This window comes from Phasianus colchicus, chromosome 3 (genome assembly GCF_987193195.1).
Source record: "Phasianus colchicus chromosome 3, bPhaCol1.hap1.1, whole genome shotgun sequence".
Lineage (NCBI taxonomy): Eukaryota > Metazoa > Chordata > Aves > Galliformes > Phasianidae > Phasianus > Phasianus colchicus.
In genome coordinates this window covers 17,829,644-17,850,919 of record NC_143438.1, presented here as the reverse complement: position 1 = coordinate 17,850,919, position 21,276 = coordinate 17,829,644, and the positions used below count along the sequence as shown (strand labels likewise).

Below are 21,276 nucleotides of genomic sequence, written 5' to 3'. Positions count from 1 at the left end.
CAAAACAAAACTTTGATAATATACAGGACTTCAGAATGATTGAAAGAAAGAGTAAATAATTGTTAAAAGTACCTGAGCTACAAAACATCCAGTATAATCTAACTTAAAAATATAATTGGTATTCTAGACTCTGTGACTGCTGTACACTATTTTAAGACCTCTTGGGGAGATACTTGCAAAGACAAAAGAATTCAGGAGGCAGTATAAAACACTTTTGAAGTAAGCAAAGGATTTCATAATTAGAGCAATTAGTCTACTGACAAGAGAAGTCAGAGATGATAGAGAGGTTGCACCTAGATTTTTTTTTATTATTATTTGTTAGAGACATGTAAAATAAGTGTGTGGAATTTGTTTATTTGTTTTGCGTTTTTTTTTGTTTGTTTGTTTGTTTTTGCTTTTTCCTTGAATTACATATATAAATTTACAGCATCAGCAGCAGGAAATAAAATGGTAGATGCATGCTAACAAAATTTGCTGATGGCAGAACCTGAGAAGCATTGACAACATAAAGGTGGAACTGGAATGTCATACAGTGGTGTCCAACACTGATAAATGAAGTAATAAAAATGGGAAAGATGTAATAGAAAATGCAGAGTCATGCCTCTGGAGACTAATGAGAACATCTGTTAAACCATAGCATGTTGTAAGGTAGAAATGAAGGAGAGAGGAAAATTCAATGCTTAGTATTCAGTGTTTGACTGTTTTTGAGTTACCATTGTGATACAGATGAGGAAAGGGTGTGTGCAATTCTGGGCATTGAAAGGGAAGAAGGGAAGTTTTAAGGTTGTTGTACAAAACACTGGTCAGATCTTTGGAGGATTGCTTAAAATTCTGTCCACCACCCCTGAGAAGAGATCAGTTTCCAAGCAGAACTGATGAAGAAAGTATGTACTAGAATAAAAAGAGAATGGAAAGCTTGTCTCCTGGGACAGTACTAAAAGAACTTGTCTTGGTATCATAGAAAAACAAAGACTGAAAGTAGATACAGTGTATTTTCTGTACTCTGAAGAGGGGATAAGGACTAGAAAGGAAAGCTTTTGAAGCTTAAAGGACAGAACTGATTTAAAAGCAAATGAATATAAACATGACGTAGGTAAAGTGACTGTAAATGTAAAGGCCCTTTGGAGGGGGTGAAGAGATACAAAGGTGCTTGGAAAATTACATTTGAAAGAAATTACCAATGGCTTCAGTTAGATTATATGATATGATTGTGATTGCACAGGAGTGTCGTCAGTGGGTTGTCAGACCCAAGAAGTCTTTAATGCCTGTGTGCCTCTTTCCCCGAGTGATATAAATTGGTGTGAAGCCCCTTAAGCTTTTCTGTACTAATTAACCGTGCTTCAATACTACTCACCTCTCAGCAAATCAGCACTGCATTTTAGGTAATTAAGTTTAGCATATCTCCCTGCAGTGAATACTGGCTTCTGGGAATCTTTCCTGAGGGCATCTTTTCCATAAATTTTGAAGCTATTTTTGAAAAAAACATCTTTCTTCAATATGCATGAGTATCTGAAAAGGAACATAAGTGCATATTCAGAGTGACTCACCTCTCTTAGTGTGTATAGTAGAAACAATTCACTGTAATATCAGTATAGGTGATAAATGCTAAAAATAGTCTGAAGAGTTTCACTGTATGTAATTGTAATTACTTTCAGTCTCATGTTTATTATGGACTACACAAATCACTTCTTGTGATAATCTGTTACTCGTTCTTCAAAGTGATACTTCTAATTGTGTTTTGGGGTTATTTTCACTACAGTTATACTTGCCAAGAAAAAACATTTTAAAATAATGTTGCTTTTTATTTGAGAAATATAATACTTCCTTAGAAGAAGAGAGAAAGATGAGTTTAATACAAAAGGCAGCTGAGTCACAAACCACGAAAAACATGTTTTATTTGTGTTTCTCATGAAAATCCTGCCACGAGGCACAGATTGCACCTGATTGTTGCATTTCACATGTGAAAGAGAATGCTGTAATTCTGCCTCAAAGAATAGAATGTGTACAAGCTGTAGATGTAGCAAATAACTGTTTCACACATACAAGGTCTGTGACATGAAATCATCTTTTCTTCCTGTACTAAGCAGAGACAGAAGAGTGAGGGATAGGGATAAGTCTCTGGGTCCTTTCTAGGTGACCCCATCTGATCCAGGAGACATGCTACACGGACATTGCTTTAGCTCAATATTTATTTTCCTGATTTGCACTAGTAAACACTCTCTTCTATTTCAGGTTACCTCACAGTAGTTCTGCATGTCACTGTGGAGTAAATGGTGAACATTACATTAGACCTTGTGGTCTATATCTTCCTTACTGCAAAACATGAGGAAAAAAGTAGCTGTGAAGAGATAAGGCTGCAAGAGGAGGAAACAAGTGGAAGGTAAGGCATGATCTGCTGTGTAACTGAGGATGAAATAGCCATTTGACACACGGAAAAATAAATTTAGATTAGAAGCACACAGCTTTAACATGTGAGCTTAGTCAAGCAAGAAGAAAAGCCTGCTGGTTTTCTAGAATATTGTAATTCAGTTGCTAACAGTGAAAATGCACAAATTAGGGACATTATAATTTCCTGAAAATGTCTGGCTCACTGAAAGCAGGGCCTAAACAAAACAATGCGTCTGCAGGTTTTAAAAGCTCTGCCTTTAGAAATGGGGGAGAATTACAAGACTTTACTTTGGAAAGGCATGCTGACAGCTGTAAGAAGCCAATGTTAACAGTACTATTAAAATCAGTGTAACTGACTGTGTGAGTAGGGCAATGGGATTTGGTCCTATACTCTTGCTTAGTAAACATCAGCGCCCCTTAGATGAATATAATACCGACTAGTGAATGACATGTTAAAGCCTTATTAAAATTAACTGTGTTTGAAAGGCTGTTGCTTTAAAAAGGAAAGCAAATGGCTCAAATGAAATGTGGGATGCAGGAGGAGAGGAAATCAACAAACCAACAAACTATCGATGATGTGGAAATAACTTCTTTATGTTTTCCTGTTTCTGTAGTTTATAGTTAGCATTAGTACATCAACTTAACAGCTTTGTGCAAGTGAAGAAAACAAAATCCAAACTCAGAGACTGTTGTGATGAGTTGCCTTTTCTTCATTGAATTCTCCTTCCTTCTACGAAACTTTTTTTTTTTTTTTAAGTGAGAACTACATAAAAGTTGGTTACTGTTTGAGTTTTATTATTTTGTTGGCTTTTTTTTTGTTGTTATTGTTTTCTGCATTATGTTAATAATCTCATTTTATTACCAGAGAGATTCCAAAACTGAATTTCGGTGTTCCTGATGACTTTCCATTTAGCATTTCTATTTGTAAAGAAGAGAAAGATTTAAAAAAAATGTACCCAAAGTCATTCATATACATCTGATTTTTTTGGCTACTTATATGTACTTTATGTCACCTTGAATTTATGTTTCAGGACATAAAGATGGATGGGATGGGATGGGATGGGATGGGATGGGATGGGATGGGATGGGATGGGATGGGATGGGATGGGATGGGATAGGATAGGATAGGATAGGATAGGATAGGATAGGATAGGATAGGATAGGATAGGATAGGATAGGATAGGATAGGATAGGATAGGATAGGAGTTCAGTTGGAAGGGACTTAGGGATCATCTAGTCCAGCTGCCTATCCACATATTAGAGTATATTATTGAGGGCATTGTCCAAATGACTTAAACACTGGCGGGCATGGGGCATTAGCCACCTGCTGGGAAGCCTGAATTTTGTGAATTTGTGTATCATCCTTGCACAGGAGCTATGCTAATCTCTATATCATTCCAGTTTCAGTGCATATGCTACTGAAGGAGCACAAAACAAATCTAGCATTTAAATCCATCCTCCATTGTAAATTGAAGTGAAATGGCCTACAGCTCTTCATCTTCCACCTAGCCCCTCGGTAGGCAGAAATTTATTTGACTTTGGACCAGTTCATATGAAGACTTTCAGAGCTGGCATGCAAGAGCAGTGCAAAATGATTAATGTGAGGGAATGGGTGCAGAAAACTTGCCGAGGATCTGAGGTGCAAGAGTGCCAGGCCTGCTTAATGAATAGGAATTAACAGTGAGGATGCCAAAGAGTGGGAGTATATAACTATCTGTAGGGACAAAATATCTACATGATATTGCTGTGAGGTCAATAGAGTTGTCACAGGGAAGATATGCTCAAATAAACAAAAAATGGCTACTCCTGAATTCATTATTTCTAAACATAGCCAGTTTTTTCTGCCACAACTATAGCTTTATTTATTTATTTATTCCTTTAACCTTTGTAGTCTTTGGGGCTCTTAAAATTTTTGTTAGAAACCTCCAGAGCAAAATCTAGCAATACCTGAAAGATTTCATGAGCTGTCATGGCAAGATTAGATGGTCAGTGGATTTGCAGATGGACTAGACATTTATGTTCTGAAACTGCTAATGGGGTCTTGTGAATAAAGCAGCTGGATGAAAAAAAAAATGATTATATCAGAATAGAATGCCTGAGTAAGCTAATTAACTAGTCATGACTGATATTTTTTATTTTTTAAAATAGCAGGTAGGGGACTTACTTTAAGTCTAAAGAATGTGCAGAGTATAGTTCAAAAGTAGGATTTTTTGCAGTCAATTTAGCTTACTTCACTACACACAAAACATTTGACAGCAGATCAATGTCCTTTCATATTTATTCACCTTGATAGGTATTGATTCTTATTTTTCACCAACTATTTATTTCTATAGAATGGCCATGATGAATAAGGCCAGGTAGAAAAAGCTCACCATTAGGTGGGCTGACCAAAATCAATAAAGCCATGGCTGCAGTCATCATCTGAGGCCCTGGATCCCCTGTTTGAAGTGCATAGGCACTGGTTATAAAGCCTATGGTGTTGTGTTGCTTTTTATATTCCTGCTCTCTAAAAATAGTGTGTGGATAACTGTGGGTGTATTCTATAAATATTCACATTACATTAAAAATCTTTGTTTTGAAATTCTGGATTTCAAAATTCAGAGGGTAACTCAGTTACATAAGTAGTGGCGATACTTTAAAATGTATACAAATGCAAGGAATATGCACATTATTGCAAACATGAGCACATATTTTTACTTCATTCCTGAAGAAGAGGCAAAAATAGAAATGAAAAAGAAACAGTTCATGGTAGTTGGTGGCAGCAGTAGAAGTGTTGGGATTAATTGAAAAAGGGTAAGTCATTTTACAAATAAGCTTCATATTTTTAGATGCACTAAGCTGGAAAGTAATTGAAATCTATGGAGTATAGATAAATGCGAATTTTTTATAGCTGACGTGCTGACCCTACAGAATGGAAATCTTGTCATAGCTTAATTGAGGTTGACATTTTACACTGTGCTTCATCACTAGCAATTCAAGAATCTGATCCACAAGTGATTGCACCAGTTGGAGTCTTTCCATTGCTTTCACTGATCTCTGGATTAGACCTATGCTGCAGATGCATCTCCCTTCTGTCTGAAGGATAATTTAATACTCAGTTGTCAGAGCAATCAGAAAAGCCTTAGGCAAGGTTGGAAAAGAGCATCTACAGCTGGACAGAGACCTTGAGATGTGAGTGGTATAATGATTTTTAAAACCACCGAGTTTTTAATCAGACTTAAAATTTGAATAAATGTATTTCTTTATTGCTAACTTGTAGCAGCCAATTTGTCTTAGAAAAAGTAAAACTTTGTCCTGTGCATTGAGCCAGATCAGGATCTTTTGCTTAAGTTGTATCCTACAATAAATCCCATTAGGGTAAATGTGAACTATTACTACTTCCCTTCATATATGAATTGCATGTTTTCTCTGAGGAAGCACAGATTTGTAAGAGTCACTGACCTTATCTGTTTACTTACACATCTTAAATATGAAGTATAGAATAATCACTTGACATCCAAGAGGTTTTTCACATGTGAACAGTTATGCAGGGCCTAAAAACTGGGTGATGATAGGGTAAGGACACCCATTAACTTTCAGAACAGAGACAAGATACTCAGTTTTGACTGAATAAAGATTATTATTAGCAAATCTCAAAATTTAAGTGTTTATTCATTTCAGGAAAAAGAAAAATGAACACTTTTCTCTGAGACTCATTGCTGGATGCAGCAATTTAATTCTTTCTAGGACAAGAAAACAAATGCTTCTACAAGAAAATGTAAGATAGCAGCTATTACTGTATACCTAGTCATTGTCATTCTTCTACTACATAGTGGACACCTACATTCTTCTGATGTGTCTTCGAATAAATAAAGGATATCAAAATAAGCTGCTTAGTTTTATACAACAAAGTGACTTTTAAACTCATTAACTCTTGTTCTTTCCAACAGAGCTTTTAATGCATTCACCTTACAATATTTAGCTATAAAATATATTCTTGATACTGTCCTCTAAGTAGATTAGTTCACAAAGATAATATCCCAAAAAGTCATTTTAGTTGCTGTTGGGAAAAAAAATAATTTAGTTTAATTTCTTGTGTCTCCAAATTCTTCCCATCTCTCTGTAACTGTATAGCATTATCACTATTCACTATTCTGTCTATTCTCGCATAGAGAATTGAAACATCATTTGAGTTTCCTCTGAGGATGGATTAACAAGATCTGCTGTGACATGACTTGATTAATTAATGAGTCTAGAGTATTCTTTGGTCCTTATGTGCTGTTCTTGAACTTCTTAGATGGGAAAACTCTAACCTTCAATTTTTTAGAAGCCAACTGGGTAAAGCAAAATTCTTGTATGACCTTCAATAATAATAAAACTGAAAATCCATTATAGAGTCTACCTGAGTAGTTGTACATATTCAAGGTGATTTCATTCTTTCTTTTTTCATATTTGAAGAATTAAAGTGTGCATGGTTGAAGTACAGAGTACATAAAAGTACTTCACAGAGTTTTTAAAATATATAGATAGCTCTGAAATTAATGCCTCCTATTTATTTCCATGGAAACAACAACAGGTGCAAAGAGCACAATAACGGTCTTTAATAGAGCAAATTCTCAGCTACAAAATGGTATTTTTCAAAATAGTCAACACTGTTAGCTCTGCATTTTCATCAGCAATGAACAAGAGCAACATGCCCCACTCATAAACATCTACATCAGTGGAGGTGAAGCACTGTCACTACCACCACTGCTGAAATGCACCACCCACCACCTTACTGTGTTCACATCCACTCTTTGGTCTCCATAAATGTTCAGGAAGTGTTAATGAATGTCAGTGGCTGTCATTTTTTTCCACATGGAGGAACTCAGTGACACACTTTTGCTTAATAAGCACTTCCATGTTAGATTCTGTTCTGTCAGACTGCCCTTCTGCTGCCCGTTGTCACACAGCAACAAAATGTGATGAAATATTGGTGGGAAGGTTCAACCTCTACTGCCATACCACCAACATCCGCCTCTGATGTCATGGGCCAACATAGTAAAATAGCAGGTATTACTTTCAGTGCAGCCCTTGTATGACTTGAAACCTCTCTACTTTTATTTCAGTGGTTTTCAAAAACTGGAAATCTGTGTGAATTCTGCATTACAGAAAGTCATATCATCCTGCACACACACCCCTAATGAAATGAAGGAGGTTCAAAGGACAAATACAAGATTACAGCTTGCACATCCCATCCGTTGACTCTGTTTTAAAAACTTTGTGACCAGGTGTGGAGAGCCACCTTTGTAATATACATGTGAGATATACATTTAAATGGAATGAAAAACCCATGAAATTGCTTCCATTTTACAGATGGCATGCTAATAAGACATTCAGATCCAAGCAGCAAAATAGGTTCCTCTAAAAAAATCTGATTGATTTGGAAGTCCAAAGCTTGGCTCCTACTAATAGCACTTTTTAAATTATTATTATTATTATTATTATTTTTTACAACATTGAATTGTGATCACTGTGAAACTAAATTGCCTCAGAACTATGGGAATTAAATCAAAAAAATCAAAATCACTGGTGTTGTGTGGTTCTGTCATCATTGTTATTTTCCATAGCAGTTGACAGTCCTAGCTAGATAGAAGGGATTTTAACAGGAAAGGGAACTGAAGAAATTTCACAGCAAGGAATATCTGACTTCAAGCAAATGAAAGCAGGGTAGTTAATCATTCACAGACTACAGATCAAAACCTACTGTGTAAGACTTTCTGGAGGCTGTATTGTAGATAAGCAGTTTTCTCACTTTTTACAGCTATAACAGAGAACATGTAAAATAAATGATAGTGTGAGCACTTTAAGCACTGACCTGTTCAGTGAAGAACAGGCAGAAAGACCGTCATTATTTTCACTAGCTATATTTTGAGCACAACTTGTTTGAATAAATGCATTCTGTCAGAGCTCCCCAGATTCTGGAAACCACAAACTCGAAATCACAGGCAACAGAACCACGTTGTTTGCAATGCTTGAGAGGGCAGAGCTAATAAATAGGGATAAGAGTGCTCTTGAACTATCAAACACCTGCAAAATTATACCACTTATTCTACATCTATGCTGTTGTATTAGCATATGCATGAACTTAAACTCTCTGTCCACATAGCTTCTGAACTGAATTTGGAATTGTCCAAATAGGCTCTAGCAAGGGGAGATTGAGTCGTTGAAAGGTTGTGGACACATGCTTAGAATTTTTTTTTGCAAGGCACTGACAGAAGTAGTAAAGATGTAGGTTTAGAGACCTGATAATGTTATAAATCAGATTGTTTGTGAAGCTTTGTTGGCTTTGTCTTTGACTCAGCTCAGTGGAATCTCTCAGGATCTATAGTTTGCATGTTGGCGCTGAGGATGGTAGATACTTTTCTACTTTTTCTTCCCTCCCCAGCCAAACAAAAATAAATCCTTTGTGAACTTCAGCTCATGGACCTTACTATTTTGCACACCTCCCAGTAACTTGTTTCTCAGTATGTGAGTGTAAATGTTATAAATATCTCGTGCAGTGAAAAACAAACAGAGTTGGAAATTAGATTTGTTATCTAATCAAATAGGGATCAAAATAATTGTTGATATTGCATTTGAAGAAAGGCAGTAACTATGAAATGTACATTTTCTCCTCAGACATCTTTTGAAAAAACTTAATAAGATTGACATTGTGGATGGCAGCTGTTTTTGCCTTCACTGAAGCCAGACAGCATTAGTAATAAGAACTAGGTGTAAGTTCTTTGGCTAATAGCATTAGACCTCTTCCATCCTACATGCAGACATGAAGCTTGTTTTAATGAAATTAGACCTGAATACATCCAACAATCCAAAATCAGTATTATAGCTAGGAAATAATTTATTGTGGGTGACAGAGAGAGAACAGCTATAAAATACAAGTTATGTCTAGTGAGATGGAAAAATGAATTATTAGCCACTAACAGCCACCAATACTACTGATCTCAGAAGAATAATGACAATGGCAGACATAGCATCAGTGGGTAAGAGGGGATTGCATGGACCCTTTATAACATCATGGAAAATCTGAAGTTGTTTTTGCCCGTTTTAACTTTGAGTTATGAGAATCACATACTGCTACTACTGGTCTGGACATCTCTACACATGTAAATATTTCCATATCAGGAAAACAAATAGTACCTCAGAAAATGGTGTTTCATGCAGGCAAGACAAATGTTGAGTTATTCAGTATTTATGTTAACTTTCACTTCACCAATTTCTAAGCATTTCCATGCAATTTTCCTTCTTTGATGTTTAACTTAAATAAATTCCATAGAATCATAGAATGGCTAGGGTTGGAAGGGACCATAAAAATAATCTAGTTCATATCCCTTGCCATGGGCAGAGACACTTTTCACCAGACCAAGTTGCTCAAAACCTCACCCAGCCTGGCACTGAATACTTCCAAGGATGGAGCATCAACAACTGCTCTGGGAAACCTAGTCCAGTGTTTCACTGTTCTTGTAGAAAATAATTTCTTTCAAGTATCTAGCCTAAATCTACTCTCTTTTAGTTTAAAGACATTACCCTTGTCCTATCACTACAGTTCCTGATAAAGAGTCCCTCTCCAGCTTTCTTGGAACTGCCGTGTCCCTGGCTCAGGACTTCGCACCTTGTTGAACTTCATGAAATTAGCAGGCCCACCTCTCAAGTCTGCAAAGGTCTGCAAAAGTCTCTCTGGATGGTATTTCCTCCTTCCTGGGTGTGCTGACTACACCACACAGCATGGTATTGTCTGCTCTTGATGATTTAGTGACTTAGTGATTTAGAAACTTTGTTTATCAGTTCCATCAGATGCATCTTATCAGGTTCCTGGACGATCGCAAACCTGATTTTCTCCTACAGTGAACAGTTCTTCATTCTTTCAGTTTGCTTTCCACGACTTGTTAGGGCTCTTGCTGGTGAAGCCTGAGTCAAGAAGTTGTTAGTACCTCAGCCTTCTCTATATCCCAAGGAACCAGGTCTCCTGTTTCCTTCCTATGAGGATCCACATTTATATACACAGAAGTTGCTCATGACTGTGGAAAGTGTAGCACTGGGACTCTTGCATGGTAAGCTGCACTAGTTTTTGTTCTCCTCAAGAGATGAACAGTAAAATGTAATTGCACCAAGCTGTCCACCTAAAATGTCTCTTCCACAAATACATGTCAGCAGAATAAAACATCTGCTACTCCCTTAGCCATCACCATTTGCAGTACGGTGATTTAGTTTTAATGGCTGAGGAAGGTAGGCTTGCGTTGCAATCGCCATCATTGTAACTTGAGCTGCTGAGACACTCACTTCTGCTGAGTCTGTTTTGGGGCTGATAAACTTCAGTTTGGCAGAATAAAGAGCACATTTGTTGGGAAGGGAAGCAGAAGCTGTGATATGTGACTCAGTGACTACAATTCAGCAAACCTTGTGTTTTGCCTATAACTAGAGAATATTTCTGTATCAAGGGAACAACAGAATGCTCAATCTCTAGGAACACAGCTCAGTTCCCTGACTACCCACACCTCAGGTGGGAGATGCAGATCCCCCAGCTCAGTGCACTTCCTTCCTTCTGTGCATGCTACCAAGGCAGCACCCACGATACCCATGCATGCCTGGAGGTTTGGGTTCCCATGTATGGTATCCCGCATTTGTTGTCTGAGCTAGGTGGACTGCTCCAAATGGTCAGGGATCAACTGCTACTGCTTCTGTTCCAAGATCTTTTCTTCATGCTACAGTTTCTAAGTTTCCTGTAGATAATTTTTCAAACTGATTCCACCCGTGTTTCAGGTTTCTTTGTAATTCTGCATTACTGCCTAGTCTTCCTGATGGCTGTATTCCTTTCACACATTTAGGTGAATGCATGCTCAGATGGCTTTTTTTTCTATTCCCCCTTACTATTTACACATCTATTGTAACAAATGTCTTTATCCAGGTCATTTGCATTTGCCATGGGTGGATCAGGTCAGCACTCCTGCATGTATTTCTGAATTTAAGACTTACAGAATCTCACTACATTTCAGTGGATTAAGACCCAACTCTAAATATGGAAGAAGTTATTTTTTTTTATTTTATTTTTTTTTTTTTAAGTGGAACAACACTAATACAAGCATCTTTAGTATCTAGCTAGGATACTTGAAGTTACTTTCAGAAGCAAAGCTACTAGGAAGGATCAAAATAATTTAGGATTTACAAGACATAAAGGAACCAAACAGAATACTGGATTTTTAAATAAAGAGACAAAACATGAGCAAGATTATTTTAAACTCTTAATAAATACTTCTGAAATGGTTATGTATATGTCTGACCACATGGTTCATTCAGACTGTAGGAGGATAACCCTACACAGAGCCTGAGGTGAAACACAGTGCTTTTTGAAGCTAAATATGAGATGCATAGCCCATATCAGTACTAGTCACTGCTAAAGGAGACTTGATTTATTTAGCTCTCACATCTTTCTCTTTTCAGTCTCAGAACATGTGTCATAATCACCAGGTAATTAGGCCAGTCTTATCCAAAAAAAGGAGGATAGAGAAAAACTAAAAATGATGACAATGAAGCATGCAAAGACATTTGTGCAGTTAGCATTACCAAATCAGTAAGAAAAGAAGAAAAAGGAAGAGCAATAATCAGTCTTTTTATCATTTGTCAGTACCTAGAGAATCATCAGGTGTAGTCTGCTCGTTATGATTGAAAGTGTGAATGCTAAGGAGTGAACTTTTCTCATATTCTTAGATATTGGAAGGTCACATTGTCCTGGAGGTCATGCAGGACTAAAATGCTTTGTATTTGTAGTTTAATCATGGAATATGATCTTAGTGTACTAAATGATCTCAGTGTATCAGTAGGAATGATAAATCTATGGCTAAAATGCAGTACAACAGCAAAATCTATAAGTCTTTGAAAAAAAAAAAAAAATCTGGAAAGAATAGTGCCTTTCTGGCTGCATCATTTAGTACTGTGATAAATCTTTTCCTTCCTCCAAGAGCTCCTTATACAGTCTCTCATCTTCAGAGCAGGATTGGTAAGGAAGAACTATGCTTTACTGTTTTCCTGTCTTGAATAGTTTACAGTATGGAGGACATTACAGCCTTAGATGAATGACGTTTTCTTGGCTCTCCTTGTAGGCATTTGATTTGACCTTTTGGGGAGTTAAGCTTCAGTGGATATGCACAGCTGGAAGATCTGAAGATAGTCTCTGAAGCTGTAGAGTAAGCAGGCAGTAAAACTGGGAGGGCTGAGTGCTCTGTGAATAGATGTGGGGATTCACCTTCAGCTTGGGGGAGAGCAAATTTAGAGAAATCTATCACTAAAAGCTGTAGTGAAGTCTTTTCCAGAGACATGTTTTCCATTGAGTAGCCCTCTTCTAACAGAATTTCCCAGAGGAAAAAGGGCTTGTGCTTCTTTGGACCTAAACTATACAAGTCATATGCTCACTTCAGTAAAGTACCAACTTCCTGTGTGATTAAATAGTCATTATCTAATCAAGTATTTCATTTTCCAGGCTAGATGTGTCTCTGGGCAGCTTGGTCTAGTGATTGGTGACCCGGCTCATGGCAGTTGAAGTTCTTTTCAACCCAGGCCATTCTATGATTCTATGATTCACTGTTTTATTAATGTAAATTAAAAGCCATTTTTTCCTAAGAAAATTTCCCTGAGTAGCTATGAATCAGACATAAAGTGCATATTTTCTAAGGTATTGGATATTCTTTGATCGAGATGAGAATGTTTGGCGGCTATGAAAATTGGGCTAGAAGCTGCAGACTTTGAAGATTATTTAGGTACTTCATTGTTTAGTGGTGATGTCAGTACATAGATAGTTTGCAGCACAAGGGTCAATATTGTTAAAGTTTAACATTCAAAGATGATATTTTATTATTCTCATGTTATAAGCAAAAACAGGTCTAAAATGGATAACTTTATACACAAACATAAGCATTATTTTGACTGAGATTACAAGTCTATTTGTATGAAGAATTTGCTGTTGACATTTTTCTTTCTGTCATCCTCATTTGAAAAACAGAGGTAAAGTAATATTGAATATTAAATAAAGTCATATTAAATGAAGTCCTAAAGTCCAGAAAATGTTCTAGAGCTCCTCAATACACTTTTGAATTGGCTGAGCCTGTTGTTGCTTTGTATTTTTAAAGAAATTATTCTCATCAAAAAGACACACTGAGCAACTATTTTCCTTCTGTATGAAAATGTTATAAGGCAAATGGGGACTCCCTATTTATAGGATGAAAGAAATGCTTTCACAAGCTCCCAATCTGAGGATTGTAGTATTATGTAGCTAAACTCAGTTACCTCCTGCACTTGTATGCAGAATGTTTGCATGATTTATCTAAAAAAGAAAAAAAAGAACATCTGTAGGTATCAGTTCAGGATGCTGGTTTCATTATTCCTCAGAGGAACAGGAGCACCCGCCCACTGCTGTGTGGCCTATAATTCCTCTGTAGCAGTAGGAGTTAAAGCTATCACCTCCTGCAGGCCTTCATCTGAGCCATTTTTTCCAGTTCTTTGAGCAAACTGATACCAGGAGATACTTAAAATTAACCAGTACGAGTGACTCCATGAAGAGTAGCACTGCCTTTTTCAGTCAGGATCTGAGGTACAAACACATAGTGAAATCCAAGCTAGAAGACACTGCCATGAAATGAGGTTCTGTTGTTATCTTCCAGGGCTCCATCATCCTCACTGTATCAACATTTATATAAAGAAATATTAGCTTAAAGATTTCATGTAATTGGCATCAGCACTGGTTTAACAAAAGCAAATGTTGAGTCTTGCATCTAGGGAGGAATAATTGCATGCTCCAGTACAGGTTGGGGGATGACCTGCTGGAGAGGAGCTCTGCTGAGAGGGACCTGGGTGTCCTGGTGGACGACAGGTTGGCCATGAGCCGGCAGTGTGCCCTTGTGGCCAAAAAGGCCAATGGCATTCTGGGGTGCATTAAAAAGAGCGTGGCCAGCAGGTCGAGGAAAGTGATCCTCCCCCTCTACTCTGCCCTGGTAAGGCCTCATCTGGAGTACTGTGTCCAGTTCTAGGCTTCCCAGTACAAAAAAGACAGGGATCTCTTGAAAAGAGTCCAGCGGAGGGCCACAAAGATGGTGAAGGGCCTGGAGCATCTTCCCTATGAAGAAAGGCTAAGTGAACTGGGTCTGTTTAGCCTTGAGAAAAGAAGATTGAGAGGGGACCTGATCCAGGTCTACAAATATCTAAGGTGTGGGGGACAGAGTGCCAAGACCAGATTCTTTTCAGCAGTGTGTGGATACAGGACAAGGGGAAATGGCCAGAAACTGGATCTTAGGAAGTTCAGCACAAATGTGCATAAGAACTTCTTTACTGTGAGGGTGACAGAGCGCTGGAACAGGCTGCCCAGGCAGGTTGTGGAGTCTCCTTCTCTGGAGATATTCAAGAGCCGCCTGGACACCTACTTGTGTGACCTGGTGTAGGGAACCTGATTTGTCAGGGGAGTTGGACTGGATGATCTCTGGAGGTCCCTTCCAACCCCTACAATTCTGTGATTCTGTGATATAGAAATCTCTCCCTTGAGTAGTTTTCTTTTATACTGTGGAATAAAGGTGATTGGTAGCATGGTCACGGGTGAATGACAACCTGTGTGTATTATACAATAAATAAATAATAACTGCAATCTTTAAGACAGAAAAAATGACAATTACTGCTTAGCCCTACAGAGTTGGCATTCATTATGTAGAGCACTCCAGAACTACTGAAATCTGTGGCTAGTAAAGTACAAAGAGTAAATTACTTTTTAGAAAATTCCTTTATTTAAAAGCATATCACTTTCATGTCAAATACTTTCATATAAGCTGTCGGTTCTTGGTGAGGGAGAACTTATGCAAGAGATAAATAGATAGTTGAATAAATGTTATGCAAATGACAACAAAGAACTGTATTTTTATTGTGTTGGGTTTTTGTGTGTTTGTGTGTAGGAGTAGTGGAGGAATAGTTCTCTTTTGCATAGATAACATAAAATTTATCTTGGCGTCACTCTCCTGATCTTGAAATTGCTCATAGTCAACTAGTCCTATGATATATGTGAGCATATCCTGAGAGAAGAGTGTAATGCTTACTGGCAGTACACAGGTTTTTTGAATACCAGTTTCTATGCACTGCTGTAAATCTAATTAGGCATCAAATCCTGAAGAAATTATTTCACATCTTTGGTTCATTTCTCCTCCCACCATTTTTTATTTTCTCTTCTTGGATTATAAGAGCTTTTCTAAAGCATTTCTTTATTTAGCTATGGCATGAAAAGTGTCTGCAATAAGAACAAAGTACTCAGTACCAGTTTTGTGGTCTTTAAATTTTGTTGTAGAGCTTTTCATGGTGAATATTAAGCTGCAATGTTTATGGATAGATTAAATTTTTCTGTGAATGTTAGGATTTACTTATCTTTGAACACTCATGGAAATTCAGGCAGGCAAAAAGACTATTTTCTTTATAAATTTTGCCTTGCATAGTAAGCAGTACCTTTGTGGCATTACAGGTGTATCAGCCTAAACTTTTGAGGAATACTGTTTGTTAATAAAGAGAGAAGAAGCTATCTTTATGTCATCATGACATTACCTCCCTCCCTCACCCTTGGGAAGGTCAGAAAATATCTTCTGCTTTAGCTCTCTTGGGAACATATGATGTAGTCCATTGTGACTGTGTCTTCTTTTTTCCAGATTTGACTGCCCAGTCCCTTAGTGTTCTGTGTAAAGAAAAAAATATATTTCTTATCTTGTGTTGCATTATTTCAACTAGTATGTTGAAGTTGTTAAGACATTAAGCAGACTTCTATTCTACAATGAAGACATGGCAATTCTAGCCATGCAAATTCTGCAAAATAGGTGTATGGCTTCAAAAGTCAACGTGACATACCTGAGGTAAATGTCAAATTCCACTGTGCAAAGCAGTAATCAGGAAAAGCAGGGGAAAAGTGTGTGTCTCAGATGTAAGTGGATAAGGAGGGAAAATGAATGCAAATGGCTTTGTAGCTTAGGAAAGTCTTCTTCTGAATGGAAATTTGAATTGAAGTGTACTCTAAGTAGGATGCAGATTTGGGTTTCTTCATTGCTTGCTAACACTTACCTCATTAATTATTTTTTGCACAACCATCCAAGCACTCTGGGTGCGTATAACAACTCAAATTAGGTTCTTAAGTATAACTTTTCAGAAAAGTTTAGTTACTAGCATTTAAGGTAGGTAAATTACGAAATTATTCTTTTAGCATTAATTAATTACAGCTCAGATTAAATACAAAGACTGCTGCCAGGGTAATGCCTCCTGTTTAAATATACTGTTGACTTCTGATATCAGAAGTTGGTTGAATGTTGGTGGTGTGGCAGTAGAGATTGAATCTTCCCACCGATATTCCATTACATTTTGTTGCTGTGTGACAGATGGCAGCAGAGTGGCAATCTCACAAAATGATATCTGACGTGGAAGTGCTTATGAAGAAAAGGGACAGAATTGAATTGCTCCTTGTGGAAAAAAATGGCACCCACTGAAATTCACAAATGCTGTGAATTTGCTAGCTGAATGTTCATGGAGACAAAACGTAGATCTGAGCACAATGAAGTGGAGAGTGGTGTGTTTCAACAATAGCAGTAATGACAGTGGGTCACCTCCGCCAATACAGATGTTTATGAATGCTGCATGCAGCCTCTTGTTCATCGCTGGTGAAAATGCATAGTAAATGTTGATGAATACATTGAAAAATGGCATTTTTGTAGCTGAGAATTTTCTGTATCAGATAATGTTATCGTGTTCTTTGCATCTGTTGTAGTTTCCATGAAAATAAATAGGAGGAATTAATTTAAGAGCAACCTACATAAAGGTATCTCAGTACCTGTTTTGAATCTGAGACACTCAGACTAAGGGAACATAATGTATCATCTCATAGTCTTTGCTCAAGTAAAATCTCACCAGATCTACATAAGAACTTACTAATCAATATCAGTAGCAAGAGAGAACCGATAGAATTATCATAGCTGTAGCTTCCCCCTTATGCAAATGAATTTCCTAGAGCCACGATTGCAAAGAGGTCTTTGTAGATAAGAAGCAAAGCATGGGAGCCATTCACAGTCCATAAAATTGAGTATGCATGAAATCTGTGCAAAATGGAGGACAAAGCAAAGAACTGTGCTAGAGGCATGAAGAAGACTTCAAAATCAAAACTTTTATGTACCATATGGTTTATGGTTTATTTTATTTTTTTCAATTTTCAGAGACATAATCTTTTTTTTTTTTTTTTCCTTTCTTCTTTTATGTGGAAATCAAAGTTTTATGCAAAAACTCTGAGCATTATCAAGGTACCTCCCTTGTGCCAGTGCTGTAAAGGATTTGTTTTGCAATTCTTAAAACATGTTGTCAACAAATACTGGACAACTTTTGGCTCACTGATCACACATTAGCAGTCTTCTCTCAGATTATGCTACTGAAAGTAGAAAATGTCTATTGCTAGTTTTGATGCATTTGTAAGCATAAGACTTAATAAGTTGGCAATCTGCAGCATCATTTTCAGTATCTATTTTATTGTGGACTTAGCTGTTTTTTTTTGTTCAGATAAAGCAGATTCTTGTTTAAAGGTCTTCTGCAGAAAATCCATCTTCCATCTTTCCTGTATTTCGAATGTGTTGATGCATTTCATGCCTCTTTTTGTACTATATCTTGTCCTATATCCTTACAGAATCATTGGATAGTTCTAAAATAAGTATACAATAAATTCATTCTATTATTTTTATTACTGCTTTTCAGGGGTAGACTATAATATCCTATGGATAAAATAAAGCAAGTCTCATATTCCATGGGTCAGTTCTATTTTATTTCTATTCAGTTATTTTCTAATTCTATTTTTTACATTAAATAATTTTGCATGTGGTCACATTCTCCTTAGAAGTACAATTGACTGGGACACAGTACGTTACTACTATCAAGACAATGTGGAAGTAACTGTGTGCTAAGAACATTGTTAAAGAAGAACAGTTCAAAGTGTTTTTAAAGAACCATGAATTTTAATCTATATAATCCATATAAGTGAAGAGAAATTATAAAACTGATAAATTCATGCAGTCCTTCCAGGGATAAAAAGGAACTATGTAGATGGTGATACATCTTCTGATAATGCTGGCAAGCTCATTAGTGTACAGTGATATCCATTATATAGAACATCATAAAGATGAAAGCTATTAAATGAGAAAATGTTCTTGAGTTCTCTTGAAGTAAGGGGACTATGATTTATTACTCATATTGATATAAGTAAAATGAAGGGTAAGTTGTACTCATGATGCATAGAGGGGAAGTTCTAAGCCTTGCATAAGCATCAACCAGCATTCTGCCAGTTGCTTCAATGATAGAGTGACCGTACTATCCAGAGAGTAGTTTCAGCCTTAGCATGTTTGCTGACTCTGACAGTCTTGCACTGAGCAGGGTAAAAGTGCAACAAATGAAAAAAAGAACGTGCTAGTAAATGGGACTGCACAGATGACATCAACAATCACATGGCAATGTGGTATGGTGTGCAAAGGTTCACACTTTAAAGAAATTGTCAGTGCCCTACGAGAGCTGTAAATTCTAAAATTTGTGATTAGTCTGACACTATTTCCTCTAATCAAGAAATAAAGTTTTTGTCTTTATTTATTTCCTTAATAACCTTCTGTCTCTACTCTGGAATGAGGTGTAGTTATTAAATATCACCAAGTTGCTATTGTCCTTCTTTTAATTTGCTTTTCCATCAGAATCAGACATATTTTTCTGTAGAATAACCTTGCTATTCCTCTCTGAGTGCCTGTAGGAAGCATCTGGTACTGAGATTCTCATCTTCTGCTGTGATATACCATATCCTCTTTTCTATCATGTCAGATACTTGCAAAATACGCTTTTTATTTCCTGTCTGAGTATTTTCCAAATGATCACTATCTCAAGAAATGGAGCAGTAATCTACAGCAACTATGCAATACTTGTCACTCAATACGATGTTACCTTTTCTCAGTACCAGGTTTAGAATTTCTGACGGCTGTAAAGCCTTATTCTTTATCCAGTCTGTTTCCATTTCACACACCTTATTATAGTCTATATATATATAGCAATTGAGCTGTCAAACTTCACCAGTAGTAGCATTCTCTGTGTTTAAGTTTCAGCTGACCTTCTTTCCCCAGGTATATAGACTTTATTCAGCTCGTGACACTACCTTTAAAATCTTCTGGAATTGTTACTTAAAACTCATTTAATCAAAATTCAGTCTTACACATGCCCATATCTTCCCATCACACTTTATCAGGAAAATGATTTTCTGTGTCACTTCCTCTTTTTGATATGATAAGTAATAAATACAGAAATACTTTTTTTTTTTTTTTTTTTTTTTTTTTTTTTTTCCCTAAGTACTGTGGATTTGTCTGGAGACTTTAATGCAAAGATGCAAAGACTGTTACACATGTTGTCAGTAGTCACCTGTGTGCCATTTAGGAAGTTATGTCTTGCTTGATGTATGTGGCATCTTTTTTGACGGTTCAATTGTCTTATTCTCATGTTGCTGTATCATGAGTCATACAGAAGTGTATAGTCATCAGCAGCACTTTTGTTAAAGTGCCATTAGAGGTTTTATAATGGCTCATTATCAGACTGCTTATCCATCCCCTTTAATTGTGGAATCATTCAATTCCAAAAAAGCTACAGTCAAAAGCTCCTTTAATGACTGAGTGTTTTCTCCTCTTTAGCTGTCAATGGTCTCAGCAGCACGGGCTTCTAGCTGTGCTTCAATACTCTACTGAAGCATACTCACATTCTTATTAGAGCAGCTTTTCTCTGTATGGCCATAGTTAACAGTTCTCTTCACTCTGTCAAATGCCTTCTTGTGGGTTTTTTGAACATTTTCCATGCTGTTTCAGCGTGCACACATTCTCTCAAAGACTCACAGACCACAACAGCAAAGGAACAAGTATGAAGGGAGAGCTCACTGCCCTTAGAAATCTTTGAGCACCCTCTACCTTCTTTGGCCTGGCATTGTTAGAGGGCATAATATTCACCAATTCATCCATACATGTGACAGAAATGCTAACAGATGTGCAGACTGTGCATGCATGTGCATTCAGAATGATCTGAACCCACATCCTTCTCTCCTCCTCATCAAGATCCATGCTGTAGATGTGGTATTCAAGAGGCCAACCTCTGCTATTCCCAAACTCTCGAAGGTTTTGCTGCTGCTATGTAATTCTTCTAATCTGTTGTCACACTCAGCTTGCTATAAATGTTACTTGAATGTAGGAAATTGAAATAAGAGTGATTTGCAATTCAAGATTTCTAGAATTTGAGTAGGCATAAAAATGTAAAAAGTTACAGGATTATCATGTATAAAATTACTTTTATTTACAAACATGAATTTTCTCTACAGAGAGTAAATGAAACTTTTTATTCTCTTAAGGTATTTACAAAATCTATACCTGCAATATTATTTTAAACTCTGTCTTAATTATTTCTTCACAAACTCTGTCTTAATTATTTCTTCACAGTTGATTCTTTTGTTTTGTAATAGTAATCTTTTCTTCAGTCATGAATGTAGTCATTTTCCTACAATAAGTTTTTGTTAGTTTGTTTCCTTGTTTCATTTTAAAGTTCTTAAGGATGTAGTATGGACACAACTCTATGTGATAAATCATTTATGAAAGTAACAGGTCCAAGTGAAGCCATGGCTAGTGAGCATGATGCAGTAACACCATAGAACAAACCAAGTGTTACTGAGGGCTCACCCTCTGTGTATGTTTCATGGCTTTTATTTTATTCTAGCTCTGGTCTGGTACCTGGGGATAATGTCAAGCAATAGGTGGATTGCAGTAGGGTTTTTCCTGGACCATGTTGTGCTGTTTGATTTTGTGTAGAAGGATTAAAAAATGA

General features: G+C 36.9%; 1 pseudogene; it reads right to left on the bottom strand.

The window, feature by feature from the left end:
• Positions 1 to 3,718: 3,718 nt before the first annotated feature.
• On the bottom strand, positions 3,719 to 3,818 carry LOC116226570 (U6 spliceosomal RNA; annotated as a pseudogene).
• Between the last annotated feature and the right edge of the window lie 17,458 nt (positions 3,819 to 21,276).